The 9051-nt window shown below is 38.5% G+C and overlaps 1 pseudogene; it reads right to left on the bottom strand.

The window, feature by feature from the left end:
- Positions 1-6860: 6860 nt before the first annotated feature.
- LOC109680629 (metaxin-3 pseudogene) lies at positions 6861-7603 on the bottom strand (annotated as a pseudogene).
- Positions 7604-9051: the final 1448 nt, after the last annotated feature.

The following is a 9051-nucleotide window of genomic DNA, read 5'->3' as shown; positions in this document are numbered from 1 at the left end:
TGTGACTGGAGGTTCCAAGATGGTGACTAGAAGGAGAAAGCAGATAGTGTGAGCGCCATAAAGCAAAAATCTTGCTGAGATGCTGGAGACACACCTGGCAGGAAAACCACCAAGAAAAGGCAAAACTCTGACACACAGAAATACCCAGCCCACACAAAGCTTCCACACACCATGATACACAAAGAAACCAGGAAGGCTTCTGCGCCACCAGACACTGGCTCCTAACCTGCTTGGGAGATGCAGAACAACAGGTGAGCAAATAAACAGTACATGGTACTCCCACAGCCACCCCTGGGATAAGCCAGCATAGCCCCCTGGACACACAGACCCCCACCCTGCAAAAAAAACTGAATAATAAACAAGCAACCAAAAAGGACATCTCTCAAAGAGGGTAGGGCACCTTGAGTTCTGGAGAAAGGAGAAGGGGCAGGCACCCATGCAAACTAAATAAACAAGCTTGCCAGAAAGGGTGGGTTTGGCAACTCCCCCCAGTTAGCATTGGGAGGACAAGGCCTGCAACAGTGGCTGATGTGTAGGACACTTGCCAGAGAGAGGGCAAAGGGCAGTTCCCCATGTGAACTGTAAATAAACAAGTCTGCCAGAGAAGGTGGGTTTGGCATCTCCCCCCAGTGAGCTTAGAGTGGGCAAGGCTTGTAACAGTGACTGACCTGTGGCACACTTCACCAGAGAGTGGGGGATGGGCAGTTCCCCATGCAAACTCTAAATAAACAAGGCCTGCAACTGTAACATGCTAGTAGGGCTCTACACCAAAGAAGGGGAGGTGCAGGCATCCAGGGGAACTCTAAATAAACAAAACCTGCTGGAGTAGGTGGGTGTGACAGCTCCCCACAGCAAACTGCAATAAATAAACCCTGCAGCAGCAGCCAGCTGACAGTAGGCAGCAGGTGAGCCACAGCCTGAAACAGAGCAGATAGAGGTTCACAAAGATGTCTCCTGACCCAACTACCTGGTGAGACAACCACAGTGCTACTGATTAAATACCAACACCAAGACTGGCTGCTGAAAGAGCAACACCAGAAATACTAAGACTAAAACGTCATGAATTCCAGACCTGAAATTTTTATTCTTTCATAGTTTTATATATCTTTTCTATTTTTTTCTCAATTTTTTGTTCTTTTTATATTATTACTATTTTCTCTTTTCCTTTGCAGAGACTATGACAGAACTACTACTCAAACACCAACAGCAGAACTGGATGCTGAAGGAGTAACACCAGAACTATAAAGACAGAAACATTATTTCACTTGAACTTGGGATTTTTTTTCTTTTTTCTCTGTCTCCCTAATGCTTGTTTAGTTCACTGTTGATTAGTACACTAACTCTCCCTGTTTACTTCTTTGGCTCTCTATTTTTTTTTCTTTTTTCCTTTCCTCTTTTGCTTTCATTCTCCTCTTACCCTTCCATTCTAGATATCCTTATTTTTACTACTACAAATGAGATAGTACTAAATTACACACAGTACAGGGACAATAACAGCACCAATTAGAAAGATGGGAAGATGGAAAAAGGATGGAAGCCATTTTCCCCCAATAATAAATTAGTACAGGAACCAGAGGGAAATGAAGAAAACAAATGCCCAGATCCAGACTCCAAAAACATAAGATATACTATGAAAAAGAACCCAACAAAGCCCACAATAACAAACTGAAAGAAGAAATCCGGCAAGTAATCAATGAGAATTTCATAGAGATGATACTGGATATAGTCAACCAAAATGTGCAAGAGAAACTCAAGAAACTCCAAGACAACAAAAATAGAGAACTTGAAAAAGCACAAGAATAAATAAAAGAAACCATAGAAGCACTGTTTGAACACCAAGTGAAACAAAGAACACCATAAATGGAGACATAAATGAACTCAGGTCAAAAATTGACAATATTAAAGAGGATATAAACTCATGATATGGAAAACTTCAGAAAAAAGAATGAAAGAGAAATGCAAAACAAAATGGAAGGCAACTCCAGCAGACTAGAAAAAGCAGGAAATAGAATCTCAGAACTAGAAGATGAAATGGTAATTAAAGGAAAAACTAAAGAACAACTAGTTACACAACTCAAGACCTGTGAAAGGAATATGCAAGATTTTAATGACTCCATCAAATACCAAACCTGAGAATCATGAGCATTGAATTAAGAGAAAAGGAGCAAGCAAAAGGAATTCGTAATATATTCAACAAAATAATAACAGAAAATTTCCCAAATGTCCATTCAGGTACAGGAAGCCTCCAGGACACCAAACAGACTTGACCAAAATAGAACTATCCCACGAAATATTATCATCAAAACAACAAACACAGAGTATAGAGAAAGAATATTGAAGGCTGTAAGAGAGAAAAAACAAATAACATACAAAGGTAAACCCATCATAATCACAGCAGATTTCTAAATGGAAATCTTAAAAGTAAGAAGGGCGTGGGGTGAGGTCTTCTGGAAAATGAATGAAAATAACTTCAACACTAGGATACTCTACTGAGAAAAACTATCATTCAAAATAGATGGAGAAATAAAAGTTTTCCATGATAAGCAGAAACTAAAACAATATATGACCACCAAACCACCACTACAAAAGATTTGTCAAGGAATTCTGTACAGAGAAAGTTAAAGCCAACAAAACCATGAAAAGACAGGCAGTACCAAACCACAGGTGAAGAAAAGGCAAGAAAGTAGAGAGTAACATTGATTTAGCTGCACATGATCAAATCCTTAAACAACTAAGACAACTAAATGGCAGGAATCACCACATACCTATCAATACCAATACAGAATGTTAACAGACTTAATTTCCCCGTCAAAAGACATCATTTGACAAACTGAATTAAAAAGGAAGATCCAAAAATCTGCTGCTTACAGGAGACCCATCTCATTGATAGAAACAAGCATAGGCTAAGGATGAAAGGCTGGAAGAAGATTTGCCAAGCCAGTGGTTCCCAAACACAGGCTTGAGTAGCAATACTTATCTCCCCAAAAAAGAAAAGTACAGGACCTGATGATTCTCTGCTGAATTCTATCAGACATTTTAAAAAGAAATAATACCATCTCTCCTTAAACTGTTCCATGAAATAAAAAAGGGAAGGAAAAGTGGCTAACTCATTTTATGGAACCAGTATTACACTCATCCCCAAACCAGGCAAAGACACCTCCAAATAGGAGAACAATAGGCCAATCTCTTTAATAACATTGATGCAAAAATACCCAGTAAAATAATGGCAAACCAAATTCAACAAAACTTCAAAATGATCATTCACCATGACCAAGTCCGTTTCTTCCCAAGAATGCAGGGGTGGCTCAACATATGTAAATATATAAATGTAATACAGCACATTAATAGAAGCAAAGACAAAAACCACTTGATCATCTCAATAGATGCAGAAAAAGCCAACAACAAGATCCAACAACTTTTCATGATAAAAGCTCTAAGAAAACTAGTAATAGAAGGAAAGTACCTCAACATTGTAAAAGCTATATATGACAAACCTACAGCCAACATTATACTCAATTTTGAAAAACTGAAAGCATTCCCTCTAAAATCAGGAATGAAACAAAAATCCCCACTATCCCCACTCTTATTAAATATAGTACTGGAATTCCTAGTCAGAGCAATCAGGCAAGAAGACAGAATAAAAGGAATACAAATAGGAAAAGAAACTGTCAAAATATCCCTATTTACAGACGATATGATCCTATACCTTAAAGTCCCAAAAAACTCTACCCAAAACCTCCTAGACACCATCAACAGCTATACCAAGGTGGCAGGATATAAAATTAACATACAAAAATCTTTAGCTTTTCTACACACAAATAATGAATAAACTGAGAAAGAATATATCAAAACAATTCCATTTACAATAGCCTCAAAAAAAATCAAATATCTAGGAGTAAACTTAACAAATGATGTGAATGACCTCTACAAGGAAAACTATAAACTCCTGAAGAAAGAGATTGAGGAAGACTCTAGAAGGTGGAGAGATCTCCCATGCTCATAGACTTGTAGAATCAACATAGTAAAAATGTCTGTACTACCAAAGTAATCTACATGTTTAATGCAATTCCCATCAAAACCCAATGACATTCATCACAGAGATTGAAAAATCTACCCTAATGTTCATTCAGAATCACAAGAGACCATGAATAGCCAAGGCAATTCTCATCAAAAAGAACAATGCTGGAGGTATCACAATACCTAACTTCAAACTATATTACAAAGCAATAGCAACATAAGCAGCATGGTACTGGCACAAAAAGAAACATGAAGACCAGTGGAACAGAATAGAGGACCCGGATATGAAGCCACAGAACTATACCCAACTTATTTTTGACAAAGGCACAAAATATATACTATGGAGAAAAGACAGCCTCTTCAACAAATGTTGTTGGGAAAACTGGTTAGCAGTCTGCAAAAAACTGAAACTAGATCCATGTGTACCACCCTGTACTAGTATTAACTCAAAATGGATCAAGGACTTTAATATCAGACCCCAAACTCTAAAGTTGATACAGGAAAGAGTAGGAAATACTTTGGAAGTAATAGGTAGAGGCAAGGACTTCCTCAGTAGAACCCCAGCAGCTCAGCAACAAAAAGAAAGTATAGACAAATGGGGCTTCATAAAACTAAAAAGCTTCTGCTCAACAAAAGAAATGGTCTCTAAACTGAAGAGACCACCCACAGAGTGGGAGAAAATATTTGCCACCTACACACCAGACAAAGGACTGATAACCAGAATATATAGGGAACTCAAAAAACTAAACTCTCCAAAAATTAATGAACCAATAAAGAAGTGGGCAACTTGAACTAAATAGAACTTTCTCAAAAGAAGAAATTCAAATGGCCAAAAAACATATGAAAAAATGCTCACCATCTCTAGCCATAAAGGAAATGCAAATCAAAACCACACTAAGATTATCCCTATTAGAACAGCCATCATTATAAACACCACCAACAGCAGGTGTTGGTGAGGCTGTGGGGAAAAAGGAACCCTTGTACACTGCTGGTGGGAATGCAAACTAGTGCAACCACTACAGGAGAAAAATTGGAGGCTTCTTAAAAATCTAAACATAGATCTGCCATATGATCCAACAATCCCACTCCTGGGGATATACCCAAAGGAATGTGACTCAGGTGACTCCAGAGGCATTTGCAAACCCATGTTTATTGCAGCACTATTCACAATTGCCAATTAATGGAAACAGTCAAGATTCCCCACTACTGACAAATGGATTAAGAAAATGTGGTATTTATACACAATGGAATTCTACTCAGCCATGAAGAAGAATGAAATCTTATCATTCACAAGTAAATGGATGGAACTGGAGAACATCATCCTGAGCGAGGTTATCCAGGCTCAGAAGATCAAAAACCATATTTCTCCCTCATATGCGGACTTTAGATCAATGGCTAATACAGCAAGAGGATTAGACTTTGATCATATGATAAGGCAAAAGCACACAAAGGAGGTATAAGGATAGGTAAGAAACCCAAAAAACATGACAGCATTTGATGCCATCAATGCAGAGGAACTAATGCAGAAACTTTAAAGTGACAGAGGCCAATAGGGGAAGAGGACCAGAGACTAAATAAAAGGTTAGTTTGAGAAGAATCAACTTAGAATGTAACACATATGCACATGAAAGCAATGTTATGAATCTGCCTGTATAGATATCCTTATCTCAACTAGCAAAAACCCTTGGTCCTTCTTCTTATTGTTCATACTCTCTCTTTATCAACATTAGAGATAAGGGCAAAACAGTTTCTGCCTGGAAGTGAGGGGGTAAGGAGGACAGGGAGGGGGCAGGGGAAAAGGGAAGGGGCTGAGGGAAAGGGGGAGAAATGACCCAAATATTGTATGCACATGTGAATAAAAGAAATAAAAATAGGAAAGAAAGCTGTGACTACATGGTATGCTTCTTATGTAAGAATACTGTTCTGAGTGAAGCATGGAAAACTCAGACCAGATGCTAATTAGGTATCTCTGTACCCTGGCCACAGGCTCCTCTGGAGTAGTGTCTCCATAATTAAGCAAGTTTCAATAAGGTTGTACAGCCTGACATAATAACAATGACTGACACATTCAGTTCTAGAATAAACACAAGAATCAGACAATTAGTAAAAGATGTTCTACCAATTCATAGGTTTCAAGCTGACACATTCACCCAGCAAACTAAGAACCCCTTGCTAATCTATCCTGAACACATCAGCAATATAATGTTGTACTAAAGTGGTCATCATTAGATGGATATTATATGAAGCCACCTTTAATAATTATATATGTGGTACTAACCCCTAAAAGATTATACTTATGAGAGCACAACTAAAAGCACATTCCTCTTTGCTTTTTAAAGTTAAAACACACTTTTCTATTGAAATAATTCATATTTTTTCCTAGTTCCTAAAACAGGCATCAGATTTCTAAACAGAAAATGTCTCAGACAAACAGTCATACATTATATATTTAGGCAGGTATAAGAAAACTAAATTAATAAACTGGATAAATTAACTTGAGTAAATTAGGAATAAATGTTCAGAACAGAATTGTAGCTCTTGGTCAGCAACATGGGAACCAAAGGCAAAAATCTACCAAGATTAAAGCAGGGGTTTTTTTGGTATGTATACCATACATTGTGTTTCACCTCAACACATTCATTTAGCATTCACCTTCATTTAAAATGCATTGCCAAGCTAGAATACAAGCTTTCTAATTAAAACCAAAAGCAGATGTCATAGAAAGTTCCTTTTGTTTTAGTCTTCCTTATACTAGGAACAGTATTTTCTTTTCACCTTCACATCCTCAGTGTAAGAGATTACCTAGATAATCATAAGACTTAGGCTACAAAACATGCGGACTGTCAGAGTGATAGCTGGTGTAAGGAATTACTCTCTTCTGCTGGAGCCAATTTGAGTGGTGGCAGTTTCTGAGGAGGAAGCTGAGGGCTTTGGTGAAGATTGTCATCCATCTCAGAAAGTAAGCCTAAAGTAACTGTTTAGGATGTCATCACAAAAGTGACACAGGTTGGAGAGCTGCTTCACATGTTCTTGTAACTGAACATTAGGAAACCATACTTTATAAAGAGGTATAAGAAAACCAAGCATATAGGTATCCAAGGTAGAAAAACTGAGATGTTCCCAGTCTGTTTTATAGAGGATTTAGACACTCCTTGGCATCTCTGTCTATCTGTGCTTCCACTTACTGGACATGATAGAGAGGAGGCTTTCCTGTTGTCAGGAGAATCCTATTCAGTGCTCTCCTAGACATCCTTCCAGGAAGGATTAAACTCAAGAGAAAAGGAATTCATGAAGAAAGCCATGGCTTTGTGCTAGTAAGTAATTGTCACCCTCAATCCAGAATGTGAAGCACAGCAGGAAGAAGCTTCTCAAGGAGAACAATGTAAGCCAGTGAATCCACCCCTTGCTTTGCTAAGAATTCATAATCAGCATTATATTTCTCTTTTCTCTAAAAATTTAGTATTTTTTCAGGCTGAGAAACTGGTATATCACCTCTTGAGCCTCTCCAGGTGCTGTCTATCACATTGAGTTTCAAGGGTGCGCCAGAAAATTTGGCATAAGCCCAAAACAGTTTGCAATAAAACATTTTAGACTGAGTACATAATGCAAATGTGCAGAGCAGCTTTCCTTCATGGTCTCGCTCCCAAGGACAGAGATGGCAGACACCCAGGCCAGCTCCCTCCTCTGCTCTCAGTCCCAGACTGCACTCAAGCTCCCTGACTTTCAGAGATCATGTCCCACAAGGGTCCTGGGGATGCCAAGCTGGGTGGGTTTTTACCTCCACTGCCTACATGACTTTGAAAACTAAGAAAATGTGGAGCCAGACAGAGGAGCCATGATGCTTTCTCCAGGCCAATGCAGGGTCACAAGCCATGCTGTGACTCACTGACAGAAGTGAGCTCAAGCCAGGCACTGACCAGAGTCCTAGCCTGCCAAGCTGCAGGGAAATGTGTGAAATGGTTCTTTTTTCATATATTTTTTTCTTGAACCTTTCACATATATTAAGAAACACAATGTGATAACCATTAAAATCAGATTCACTTCTCACAGAGTTGTTATTGCTGCTATTCTTATTAATCTTTGTTTAATGTCTTCCCTGGACTAAATCTTTCAGATCTATATTATTTTCATGTGCAACCATGGTAATCTCCACTTACTTAGTTTGGTGACCAGTTAATGATTGCACAGGAAATTCAAGACAAACTTGAACCAATTTGTCTTTCAACCTTTGCTGAGGGTCCTTTGGGTGTACTGGTGATTCCCTGGGTGCTCTGGAACTTTACAGCTTTCTTAGCCTTCATTTCCTGCTTGCATAGAGCCTTAAAGCCAATCAAAACTATGGATTGAGACCCAAAACTGTGGGTTGGGACCCACAACTCTGTGGGTATGTGGAGCATATTAGATCCCCAGAAATATGTTGCAGCTTCTCAAAGCCTGCTGCAGACAGTGCATTTTCCAGTTTTCCCTTATCATATTTTTGTTTGTTTGTTTATTTGTTTCTATTTTATTAGGATTTATTAGGTGTACAGGTGAATTCATTGTGATACTTCCAAAAAGCCTTACATTTTACATTGATTAGATTGCCACACCTTCTCCCACCTCCCAGCATAAATCCATTCCCACTCCACTTAATGCAATTGCAAGAGTTCTGTTTCATATGTATATGTATATGAAGCCCATCAACCATGTTCCCTAACTTTCATCTCCCTCATTCACCACCCCGTCTCCCACAAGTACCCACACACACAGTCCTGTCTTTCTTTTTCTCATTAATTTTTATGATCTTCTAATAGATTTTTATTACTATTTCATTTTTAATTTAATTTTATAGTTTTTGCAATTACGTACATGTGTATACATTATTTGCTCCCCCCCCCGCCCCCAGACAGAACTGTTCTGCCCTCTTGTTCTCCAATTTTGTAGAATAAAAAGCATAAAAGATAAGAAAAACATGGTGGGTTTGCCAGTTTGAGATAAACATAGCTATACAGGGAGATTCCTTTTGATGTCTCCAAGTACATGCATATTACCACC

Source organism: Castor canadensis, chromosome 13 (genome assembly GCF_047511655.1).
Source record: "Castor canadensis chromosome 13, mCasCan1.hap1v2, whole genome shotgun sequence".
Lineage (NCBI taxonomy): Eukaryota > Metazoa > Chordata > Mammalia > Rodentia > Castoridae > Castor > Castor canadensis.
The sequence above is the reverse complement of the archived record's forward strand: the minus strand, read 5'-3'. Positions and strand labels throughout refer to the sequence as shown.